The following is a 9,378-nucleotide window of genomic DNA, read 5'->3' on the forward strand; positions in this document are numbered from 1 at the left end:
CTCCCATCACGCAGGTTATCCTTCCACTGTCTCAAGCATCCTTTGAAGCACAAAAAATTTTAATTTTGGTGGAGTCCAATGTATCTATTTTCCCTTTTGTTGCTTACAATTTTGGTGTCACAGCCAAGGACTGTTGCCAGATCCACGGTCATGGGGATTTACCCCTCTGTTTTCTTACAAGAATTTACAGTTCTGGGGGCACCTGAGTGGCTTAGTCAGTTAAGCGTTTGACTCTTGGTTTCAGCTCAGGTCACAATCTCACTGTTCGTGGGTTCAAGCCCCTTGTTGGACTCTGTGCTGATAGTGCAGAGTCAGCTTGGAATTCTCTCTCTCTCCCTCTCTCTCTCTCCCTCTCTCTCTCTCTCTCTCTCCCTCCCTGTGCCCCTCCCTCGCTCTCATGTGCACTCTCAATCCCTCAAAAATAAACATTCAAAATAATTTTACAGTTCTGGCTCTTAAGTTTCACACTTAGCATTTTATCCAAGAAAATATTTAACATGGCTCTTTGCCCTGAGGTGGGGGGGGGGGGGTCACCGTCCTAATTCCGGGCTGCTGGGTCGGCCTCTGCAAGATTTGAATAAAATGAACTGGGGATTTCTCCCAAATAAGAAGGTGGCCATGGCAGAGGCTCTGTGACAGGGAGGCTTCCCAGGTCCCCAGGTGCAGAGCGTCCCCTGGGACTGTGTTTACCACCACCCCCCCCCCCCCCCAGTCCCGGCCTTTGGGGTCCTGAGGCTGGAGCTTCAGGGGGTGCTGCTCCAAACTGGGTCCTGGGGAGTCTCGCACCTGGGGCACGTGGCTCATCGCTCCTGCTTCCAGACTCCTCTCTGTGTCTTCATTGTTCACTTTTCCTTCAAGATGCAAGGATTCTGCCCACGGTTTTCAGAGGAGCACATCTCCTGGACAAATAGGGCTGCAGGACCCCTCCTTGTATTCAAGGTCGATGACCCTGCTTGATGACCCCACAACGGGGCCCAGAAATCCCTCTTCCCTGCAGGGAAACAGCAGCTGCTTCCCCTAGACCCCGTGTCACCTCCTCTCGGATACCTTTCTGGAGCCCTTCCTAGGCAGAACGGCCCTCTCTCTCAGTCTGTGTCTCTGTGTGTTTCTCTCTCTGTCTCTTCTCCCCCTCTCTCCTCCCCCACCCCCCGCCCTGCCCCTTTCACTGGACCCTCCCTGGGGCCCGCATGACTGTGCTCTGAGCATGTCTCTGTTTCCGGACCAGAAGCTCCTTGTGGTCAGGGACATTGTCGTGTCTGCCCTGCGTCTTCAGAGCCTGGCGAGGGCCCGGCACACCCTAGGTGCTCAGGGAATGTCTGGTGATGTATTGAGGAGCCCCCGAGGGCCTTGGGACCTGCTGTGGTTTTGTTCTGAACTGATAAAACTCCGGAGGCAGCGCAGCGGGGAGAGCCCCGCAATGCGTTCCTGTTTCCCAAGAAGAGGGCCATTAGGGGAGCTTCTAAGGTGAGGTTTCCGGAAACATCAACAGAATCACCTCCTGTGGCCTGTTCCCTTTACCTTGATTGGAAAACTAGAAACACGTAGTTATTTCTGCCCTGACACTGCCCGGGAGCTGTCCAGTCTGTGGGCGCAGAGAGTCTTCAGTGATTCTGAGGGACCTGCTCTGGGGTGTTCGGGCCGTCTAGGGCGTCTCCCGGATGCTGGGCACGCGTGGGCCTGTGGTGGCCTGCTGTGTGGTCTGCTGGTCACAGTGCCCTCGGGGGGGTAGAGCCGATGCCCGGTGGACAGTTCAGCCTGACCCCTCGAAAGGCAGGGGCCCGGACTTGGCTTCAGCTCTGCCGCGTCCTCTGGGAAGCGCTGTGCTGGCACCGAGGTGGCCGCGGTGCACCGGCGGGACGGTGGCGAGGACCGGGGGTCCAGACCAGCCACTCTGCTAGCTGCCAGGGCTGCAGGCCCCCGGGGATTCAGGACGTTCTTTCACACCAGCCGATTTTCTGGGGTTTTATTTGGAGAACCGGAACCCGAGTAGTCCAAGTGAGGCCGGAACTGGGACCTGGCGGGGTTGGGACCGGATGGCGTCGAGGGGGCACCTGGCGCTCAGCAGCACACTTTGTTCTCCCACGAGGCCTCGGTGTCCTTCGGGAGAGCGTCTCCGACTTCCTGCTGCCGACGGGGGTGTGAGCTCTTGAGTAGCCGATAGAAAGAAGGAAACGTGAGCCCAGAATTTCGCCCCCTTGGTGACGTGCTGGTGAGTAAATGAGGGAGCTGTCGCCCTGGGGCCCAGCTCGGAGGCCAGCACTCCCTTCCATGAGCAAGGCGAGGGGCTCCTCCCCGCTCTTGCCTGCGCCCGGCCAGCTGCTCGCCGCGGGTGTCAGTGCGGAACACGAGCGAACGGGCTCCCGCCCTCAAAGGGCTGGTCATCTGGTGCCTCCTGTCCCTCAGAACCAAAGTGCCGTTTCACACCCCCGGGTTAGATGCTTGAATGTAGGACCGGACGTGGGGGCGAGCTCCTTGATGTCGGTCTTGGAGATGAGCTTTTGAATCCGACACCAAAAGCAAAGGCACCAAAAGCAAGAACAAACAAGCAGGACTCTGTCGCACTAAAAAGCTTCCTCTCGGTGAAAGAAACTGCCAACGACCATGAAAGGCAACCTGCAGAATGGAAGACGATGTCTGCAAACCATCTGTCCGCTAAGAGGTGCGTATCCGAAGTAGACGAGAAACACATACAACTCAGTGACATGAGAAACAGAAACCAAAACGCAAACAAAAATCAAAGAACGAGCAAAGGACCTGAACAGACATTTCTCCAAAGAAGACATCCAGACGGTCAACGCGCTCATGAGAAGACAGTTCACGTCTTTGTCGGGAGATGCTGGTCAGACCCACGAGGAGACTCTGGGTGACCCCTGTCAGAATGGCCATTATTGAGGAGGCAAGAGCTAACCTGTGTTGGCGAGGAGGGGGGAGGGGCACCTGGTGGCTCAGTCGGTCAAGCGCCTGGCTTGACTTCGGCTCACAGTTCGTGAGCTCGAGTCCCCTGTCAGGCCCTGCACTGACGGTGTGCAAAGCCTGCCTGGGATCGTCTGTCTCTCCCTCTCTGTCTGCCCCTTCCCCACTCGGTGCTCTGTTTCTCTCTCTCTCAAAATCAATAAACTGAAACAATTTTTTAAAGAAAGGAGGGGGGAAGGAAACCCGCACGTCCTGTGAGTGCAACATAGAGTGGTCTGGCCACTATGATCTGGGGACCCCACTTTGGGGTATTTATCCAAAGGAAATGAAACCATTATCACAAGGAGACATTCTGCTTTTCAGCCTTAAAACCGAAGGGACTCCTGTCCTTTGCCGCAACATGGACGAAACCGGAGGGCGTTATTCTGAGTGAAATAAGCCAGACACAAAAAAGGCAAATACTGTGCAGTATCACTCGTACGTGGAAGCTGAAAAGAAAAAGTTGAATTCATAGGAACAGAGAGTAGGAAAGTGGTTGCCAGGGGTTGGGGTGTGTGTGTGTGGGGGGGGGAAATGGGAAGAGACTGGTAAAAGGGTATGAGCAGTTGTAAGATGAATAAGGTCTGACGTGTCACTGAGTTGATGGCACCGGAGGTCACCGTGGGAGGGACGGACGTGTCAACTGCCTCGATGGTGGGGGCCCTTTCACAGTGTACATGTTAATCTAATCATCACCTCTCTCCAGAGCTCTGTTCCATGATCTGGGGGTGGATGTACATTAAAAAACCAAGGCCGGCAAAGAGGAGAAGTGGATATTTTTCTCAATCATTAATAACAAAAGATCTAGGCCTTTAAACAGAGCATTGACACGCCGTCTCTCCTCCTGTCCACACGGGGTTTTACAGGCTGTGTTGGCACAGCGAGAGGGGAGCGGGGCCGGACCTGGGAGGAGACAGCCCCCAGCCTTTGTGTTTTTCCCCTGATTGGCTTTGCTGTGCCCCAAACATTGCTCTCGCGGTGCCCGCCTCAGCCCGACCTTCTCAGCAGGGTGGGGGCCTAACGCCCGGTGCCCCGAGGCTCCCTGGTGTGTGTATCGCGGCTCAGCTTCCCTCCTGCGCCCGCAGCACCGGCCCGCGGCATCCGCCCCAGTCGTGCTGTGCACGCTGCGTTTTGTCCCGGAGCCCTGGCTGGGAGGGGACGCGGCGGGCACGGGGATTCAGGGCGGGCTCGTGTGGAGAGCCCTCACTCAGGCCCCAGCCACGCGCCAGACATGCCACAACTGGGCCTATCTTTGTTCTGACCACTGGGTGTCTCAGACTCCAAATTTCTTTAAAAATATCTCGGGGAAGTAAGAATACAGCTAATTCCTTAGATTTAAAAAAAATCCTCACGTTGTCATGACTTAAGAAATATAATCTCCTCTTTCACAAATCTTTCTTAGTCGAATAAAGACCTGTCCCTTCTCTGTAGAACCAAGCGTTCTTTGTTCACAACTCAGAAACGCTTAGCCTCTCTCGGAGGTGCTCCTGGAGGCGGGCGGAAAATCACACTGGCTCATCTGCTTTTGTGACAATGAGAGAGCACCAGCGGTCAGCAAGGAAAATCCCCATGGGAGGGTGTCAAAGCATTAAAAAAACTCTCAGGTATGAACATGGGGGATTACTAGTATTTTTTTGATTCAAGTTCATTTTCATAATGGGCTTCATTTTCCTTGGATTCTGCAGGGTTTTGGCCTCTGCCAGGAAGACTAAGCTCTCCTCCCGATAATTTAGGGTTGGTCCTTGGTAGTGCTTGTCTTTGGGGAAGAATAAATTGCTCGAGAAGATACTGGAGGGACCGTGTGCTTTTGCCTTAATCAGGAGCCGTCCAGGCAGTTATTCTGAGCGGAAGCTTGGCTTCTGGACTTCTTTGTCTTAGCCGCCAAGGGCCTCAGGGGGAGGACACGCTTCGGAGTCAAAACCCAGGTTTGCGTCACATTCCTGCCACTTACAACTTTGCTGAGCCTCAGTTTCCCTATGTATAAAACATGGGTCCGTTTACTGACCTCGCGGGATCCTCGTGTGGGTTAATGGGACTGACGAGGCTGCTGGGGGGCGTGGCTCTGGGTGGCACCCCTCCCTGGGCCTCACACCTCGAGGCAGGACTGGCCTCGACACCAGCCTGGGCAGGAGCAGAGGGGGCCAGGCTCTGCCTGCCCTTCGCATGATCTTCTCGCCATAGACCCGGGGCCTCCCCACCACCGTCTGCCAGGCAGACCATTGAGTGGCCCTCTCGCCACGTTCTATGCCAACTCCCCAGGACGGCCGGCCCACCCTCACCCGGACTCGCGGCCCCGAGGGCCTCAGCACCGCCTGACGTCATTCCTGCCACCCACCAACAACAGGAAAAGGACAGAGATACTCCACTGGCCTGACTGTGCGGAGGAGGGAGGCTGCAGCCATGGCAGGCAGGGGTGAGGAGCGAAGGGGGAGGCTGCAGCCACAGCAGGCAGGGGTGAGGAGTGGAAGGGGGAGGCTGCAGCCACGGGAGGCAGGGGTGAGGAGTGGAAGGGGGAGGCTGCAGCCACGGCAGGCAGGGGTGAGGAGTGGAGGGAGGGGCTGCAGCCACGGCAGGCAGGGTGAGGAGTGGAGGGGGGAGGCTGCAGCCACGGCAGGCAGGGTGAGGAGTGGAGGGGGGAGGCTGCAGCCACGGGAGGCAGGGGTGAGGAGTGGAAGGGGGAGGCTGCAGCCACGGCAGGCAGGGGTGAGGAGTGGAAGGGGGAGGCTGCAGGCACGGCAGGCAGGGGTGAGGAGCGAAGGGGGAGGCTGCAGCCACGACAGGCAGGGTGAGGAGTGGAAGGGGAGGCTGCAGCCACGGAGGCAGGGGTGAGGAGTGGAGGGGGAGGCTGCAGCCACGGCAGGCAGGGGTGAGGAAGAATATGTGTGAACTCGGGGCATCCACCTGCATTAGTGCCTGGCAGTGGAGGCGAGTCAGCCCAAGCCCCGCGAAGGCCGGGCTTCCCCCCCAACCCCTGCGCGAAGTCCCGGGGGTGGTGGGGGCGCAACAGGCAGGAGCACCGCAGGGCAGGTGTGGGCCCAGTGTGGGAGTGGGGTGGTGCGGGGAGATGGCGGGTACCAGCCTCATGCCCCCGGCGGTGTCCCGCAGCCTGGGTCCCGGCACATTCATGGGGCCGCTAGAACCTGCGTGGGAAGCCCGCCTCGCTCGGGGTGGCGGCTATCAGACGGGCTCTGCCCCTTGTCCTCGTGACACACAATTCTGTGACCCTCCTCTGGGGTCGCGGGGAGCCCTGTCTGACTGCCCCCATGGCGACATCAGCACCACGCCCTTAAATGGCGCTCTCGTGTCCCCACGCCCAGGACCGCCTCCCGCGTGAGCCACCCGCACCCGGTTTCCTCTCAGACGTTGCTTGGTGAGCCCGGCGAAGCCCAAGTGATGCCCAAGTTCGGTTTTCTAGGATCAGTGGTGTTTCTCAGATGGACTGCAAGTGTAGGGAGGCACAGAGGAAGACGCGAGGTGAGGAAGAAGAGGGACCTTCAAGCCGGAACATCATGCAAAGGGCCTGGGAAATGTCATTCCGATTCCATTTTATGTTCCGTTGGGTGACAGTGTTAGGGTACAGGAGCCGTGCGACTGCGCTAGAGACCAAACCTCACCCCCCAGTTTGGGGCATGGCCAACGACGACCCAGGGCCAACTCCAGCCCCACACCGGTGCCTACTGTAAATAAGGTTTTATTGGCACACAGCCGTGCCCACCAATGGGCACCCCGCAGCGGCAGAGCCCAGAGGCTCTAGAACGCGTCTGAAAACCCAGCTCAGATGCTCCCCACAGCCTTCTGCGTCCTGGTTGGGGGCACCGCCGTCCGGCAGATCGCAGGGCAGAAACGTGAGAATCATCCCGTTTCCCCCCTTTCTCCAGACTCCAGGTGTCACCGGTCCTGCTGGCCCGACCCCACCCCCGGGCTGCTCTGTGCACCACCCTGGCTCCTGACGAGCGTGGGCTGGAGCTCTGGGTCCCGCGTAGCTCCTGAGGGCTCTCCCTCTGTACTCACAGCCCGAGCTCCACTCGGGAACCACAATTATCTCTTTAAGATGTAAAGCACTTCCCATCACTGCCCCTCTTAAAACCCTCTTAACGGTCTTCTCGCACACTTAGAATCAAGTCTGAAATCCTTACCCTGATCTGTCAAGCCTCACGTGGCCGGGTGCGGGTTTTTCCTTAGAATTCACTGGATGGCTACGGCTAGCCCTGTGTCCACTACAAATTCCCATTGTTGTAGTTGTTAGTTGTTATCATACTGCTCTAGTTTGGACGTCAGTCGCTCTATTAAGATAATAAAACCCATTTTACGTGTTTTATCAATAAATTGTGCTACTGGTACGGCCCTTGTGTATTTAAACTATTCTAGTGGATCTTCCTGTAATGTAATTAAAGACAGGATTTCCTTGACATTTGTCTCAGGGGACATGGACTTGTGTGAAGTTGTCTGCGTTTTAGCTAGAAATGCAGCTTTTGTGTTCTAGGCCCATCGGTGCCACGTTACCCAATGTGCCACCCTCGACCCGCGTTCCCGTCCCTCTTCCCTGAGCGGTCACCCCACTGCCCTTCTTCCTTCCAGAGTCCTCTGCTTTTCATGTAAAGTTTAGGATAATCTTGTCTGTATGTGCAAAAACAAATCTCGCTGGGGTTTTGGTGGGCATTGCCTCAATCTCTATGTCAGTCTGGGGGCAACTGACATCTGCTCTGTCGAATCTGGCAATCCGCGATCATGGCGCGCCTCCCCGTTGATTTTTATAATCTCCAACGGATTTCTTCAGCATTTTGTAGTTGTCAACATGCAGGTTCTCTACACGTTTTGTTAAATTTCCACCTAAGTATTTCATCCTGAACGTGATTATACATCGTGCTGTATTTTAACCTCAGTGTCCGTGTGTCCGTTGCTGGTGTATAGAAATGCAGGGGATTTCTGTTTGTTGATCGTGTCTCCTGTGATCTTCCCGAATTCGCTTATTAGTTCTAGGAGCTGTTTGTAGATTTCCTGGGATCTGTCCACAGACGGTCATGCCATCTACGCACAGAAACCATTTTATTCTTTTCTTTCTGATCCGTAGGCTTTTGTCTTGTTTCCCTTTTCTTGCCTCATTGCATTGGCTTGATTTTCCAGCACTAATCTGAATAAGAATGGTGAGAACAGACATTTTTGCTTTGTTCCCAAAGTTATGCGTGAGGCATTCAGCCCTTCACCATTGAGTATAAAATTAGCTTAGGTTGTTGGTAGACGTTCTTAATCAAGTTGAGGGGGTTTCCTTCTATTCTTACTTTTCTGAGAGTTTTCATCATGAGTGGGTGTGATTTTTTTCAAATGCTTACTCCACACTGATTGATGTGACCATGTGATTTTTTTATTCTTTAGCATGATGATATGGTGGATGACATTGACTGACTTTTTTGTTTTGTTTTGTTTTCTGTAACTGACAAGCTTTTTTTGTCTCTATTATTGAGTTTTGAATTCTCTCTTGTTTTGGGTACACAGGTATTCTTGTTTTTTATTAAGTTTTAAATTTTAATTTCAGTATAGTTAACATACAGTGTTGTGTTAGTTTTAGGTGTGCAATATAGTGAATTAGTAATCCTATATACATCGCTCAGTGCTCATCATGAGAAGTGTGCTCTCATCCCCATCACTGGTCTCACCATCCCTCCCCCCCCCCCCCCCCGTAATGGGCCGAAGACATGAACAGACATTTCTCCAGGAAAGACATACAGATGGCCACCACTGACTGATTTTTGAATATTGAACCAACTTTGCATTCTGGGAATAAATTGTAGTTGGTCATGTTATCTAATTTTTTGCCTATTGTGCTGAACTCTGTCCCTTTGCTGAGGCTTTCTGTTTGTGTGTTTCTGATGTATCTGCACTTGTGGATACATTTTTATCATGGCTGTTTTAAAATCCTTGTTAGATAATTCTAATATGTTGGTCCTCTTGGTTTTGGGTCTACTTGTTGTCTTTCTTCATTCATTCTGTCTGAGATATTCTTGGTGTTTAGTGTGACAAGTGGCTTTTGATTAGAACCTGGACAACTGGGGTACGATGGTATATACTGGATCTCTGGTGTATACGGGACCTCTCTCTGGTGTATACGGGATCTCTGGTATATACTCGTGTATACTGATGTCTCTGTTTCTGTTTGCTGTGGCAGGAAAGGGAGGTGCACCTCCTTACTGCCGAGTAGGGCGTGAGTACAGGTCTCTGCTTGGCCTCCATGACACCAAGTGGGGGAGCCCTGCCGTGCTGCTGAGCAGAGGTGGGAGTGTGACTCCCAGTGGCCCCGTCGATACCTGTGGTCTGGGAATGACAGGGCTGCTCTCCAGTGGCCTCCACTGACACCATGGTTGGGCAATGGTGAACGTCCCGACGGGAGTCCCCATAGCAACCACAGAGTGGCCTTTGTCCTGTTCGGCC

Source organism: Panthera leo, chromosome A3 (genome assembly GCF_018350215.1).
Source record: "Panthera leo isolate Ple1 chromosome A3, P.leo_Ple1_pat1.1, whole genome shotgun sequence".
NCBI classification, from domain to species: domain Eukaryota; kingdom Metazoa; phylum Chordata; class Mammalia; order Carnivora; family Felidae; genus Panthera; species Panthera leo.